Consider the following 3,290-nt stretch of genomic DNA (forward strand, 5'->3'; position numbering starts at 1 on the left):
AACTGAAGTACCTTGAAGCATTAATGAGCCCCACTGAGTGTTGTTCCTGACAAAGCCTCTCCAGGGACTAATTACAGCAGATAATTGGAGGCCATGACTGCACAAAGCTCTCAGAGACTCCAAGGCAAAAGCCAAAGCCAAAGTGCTTTGAAAAACCTGCAGTCCCCGGGAGCATGAAGGAGCCCCCAGGACCATTCCTGAGCAAGGCTCCCCAGGGACTCCTTCCAGCAGATCCTTGAGGCCACTGGGATGTGGGCTAGGGGGGGATGCTGAGGGCAGGACAAGGGGCTGACAGTGCTCAGCCTGGCTGGGGCTGTGCCAGGAGGCCCCAGTGCCTCAGGACAAGGTGTCTCCTGACAGCCCTTGGTGGCACAGACCCTGCTGTGCCCCAGGGCACCAAGACTTGGCTTCTCTTTGTCCCCACCTGTCATCAGTGCCTCCAGTTCTCTGCTCTGCCTGGGGCCTGGGGACACTTTCTCAGTCGTGTCCCTCAGTGGGACCCATTAAAAGTCAAAGACACTTTGGAGTTGGATTCTGACTTGGAGCTCTGGAGAGGTTTCTGCAGCTCCCTCTCAGGGCCTGATGTTCAGGGCCTGAGCACAAAGCCCCAGAGGGTCATTAAAGTCCTTGTGCTGTGTCTGTGCTGCTGAGCTGGGCCGGGCTCCTGGCACAGAGGGTGATCCTGGCAGCCAAGGAGAGCTTCAAAAGCACATTTCTCTGGATGAGCAGCTCTTCTCCCAGCCCAGCAGGGCTGGGGCACTGCCTGCAGCCAGCCCGGGCACAGCACAGAGGCACAGAGAGCTTCCATCAGTCAGGGCTGGGAAGGTGCTGAGAAGTGCCTGGGGCAGAATCCCTGGCAGCCCTTGGCACAGGAACCTCTGGCTGCAGGACAATGCAGCTGCAGCTCCTGGAGTGATCTCCTACAGCTGGAACATCCCAATGCCCACAGACCCTGTGAGTACATTCTCTGATCATCTCTTGTGCAGAGCAGCCAGGGGTGCCCAGGGCTGTCCTGCAGAGCAGGGTCCTGCAGCCCAGGGCGCTGTGCTGGGCCAGGGACTCTGCTGCCTGCCAGGGACAGCTCTCAGCCGGCCCGGGGAGCTGCTCCCAGCACTGGGGGACAAGATGTGGGTGGAAGGAGACAGCTGGTAGGGCTTGGAAGTGTTCTCCTTGTGTGGTGAGGATGCTGCATTGTTCAGGACTGCTCCCAGCATGGCATTTAACTGCAGAACATTTCCAAGCAGATTATACAGGGAGCACAATGAGCCAGGGGCTGCATAAAAGGGAAGATCCTGCTTTATTTAATATACTGCTCTGGGTTGTCTGCATGAGAAATTGAGAGATGAATATCTCTCAATTTAAATCGAGAAAAAGAAAAAAGTTTTCTCTCAGATTTGAATAACCCAGGCAGTGAAAGAAATGAGCACAGGGCCCCTTAGAGGCAGCATCAGTGTCACTTGTCCAGCCTCCTCAGGGTTGCTCTGGCATTGCCCTCAGAGCCTGCAGAGCCAGAGCTGCCCCTGGGATGTGCCTGAGCTGGGAGGGGTCTGCAGGGCAGAGCTGAGCCCCCAGGGCTGGGCTGAGCTCCGTCAGCACTGGCAGGGCCCAGCCCTGGGCACAGGGAAGCAGCTGCTGGCAGGGACAGCTCCAGGCAGCAGAGCCCTGGGCGGGCAGAAGGGGAAAGTGTCCCCAAGCTGTGCTGGGATATTTAAAGTCCTCTCCAAACCCAACTATTCCATGATTACTTTTCTTACAGATCCCCATGTGCAGCCACAGCCAATGTCCAACAGCAGCTCCATCAGCCACTTCCTCCTGCTGGCACTGGCAGACACGCGGCAGCTGCAGCTCCTGCACTTCTGCCTCTTCCTGGGCATCTCCCTGGCTGCCCTCCTGGGCAACAGCCTCATCATCAGCGCCGTAGCCTGCGGCCACCACCTGCACACGCCCATGTTCTTCTTCCTGCTCAACCTGGCCCTCAGCGACCTGGGCTCCATCTGCACCACTGTCCCCAAAGCCATGCACAATTCCCTCTGGGACACCAGCACCATCTCCTACACAGGATGTGATGCCCAAGTCTTTCTGATTTTCTTCTTTCTTGCAACAGAGTATTCCCTCCTGACCATCATGTGCTACGACCGCTACGTGTCCATCTGCAAACCCCTGCACTACGGGACCCTCCTGGGCAGCAGAGCTTGTGCCCACATGGCAGCAGCTGCCTGGGCCAGTGCCTTTCTCAATGCTCTGCTGCACACGGCCAATACATTTTCCCTGCCCCTGTGCCATGGCAATGCCCTGGGCCAGTTCTTCTGTGAAATGCCCCAGATCCTCAAGCTCTCCTGCTCCAATTCCCACATTAGAGAAATTGGGCTCATTGCTGTTAGTGCCTGTTTGGTATTTGATTGTTTTGTGTTCATTGTTTTCTCCTATGTGCAGATCTTCAGGGCCGTGCTGAGGATCCCCTCTGAGCAGGGACGGCACAAAGCCTTTTCCACCTGCCTCCCTCACCTGGCCGTGGTCTCTCTGTTTGTCAGCATGGCAGCATTTGCTCACCTGAAGCCCCCCTCCATGTCCTCCCCATCCCTGGATCTGGCCCTGTCAGTTCTGTACTCGGTGGTGCCTCCAGCCCTGAACCCCCTCATCTACAGCCTGAGGAACCAGGAGCTCAAGGCTGCAGTGTGGACACTGATGACTGGATGGTTTCAGAAACGTTAAACTATTGGCCAATTTCTGCCAGACACGTGTAATAAAAGTCATCTTTGATACTTCTTGTTGGTTTCATTTTGGAGGTTCATATTTTGTTTTTTTTTTCATACTGTCCACAATAAAAATATACTCTGTGCCATTTCTCCTTTTGTTTCTCTCCACCTTCCCTGTTGCCACAGACTGTGTCAATGAGGGGCTGTGCTCTCGGTGGCTTTAAAGGAACTCAAGGACCTCCCAGCAAAGTTTCTTGCAGAGATGCCCTTTCGTTGCCTTCTCTGGAGCTGCAGCAGCAATGTCTGTGTGCAGAGCTGGGGCAGATCAGTGCTGGCACAGCAGCTGTGCCCAGCAGCAGCAGCACTTGGTGTTGCCAGTGCTGCTCCCGTGGCCCTGCCCCGCTGCCCTGGTGGCCCTGGTGTTGCTGCAGGGCCTGAGTGCTCTCGGGGCCGGGCACAGTCCTGGGGGTGGCAGTGCCGGGGCTGCAGCAGGGACAGCCCATGGGCACTGCTGGGGCAGCGCTGACGCCTCAGGCCAGGGCCTGGGGGCTCCAGGCTCCTTGCCCAGGCTCTCTCAAGAACACGGCCAGGCCA

The sequence above is a fragment of the Anomalospiza imberbis genome, chromosome 34 (genome assembly GCF_031753505.1).
Source record: "Anomalospiza imberbis isolate Cuckoo-Finch-1a 21T00152 chromosome 34, ASM3175350v1, whole genome shotgun sequence".
Lineage (NCBI taxonomy): Eukaryota > Metazoa > Chordata > Aves > Passeriformes > Viduidae > Anomalospiza > Anomalospiza imberbis.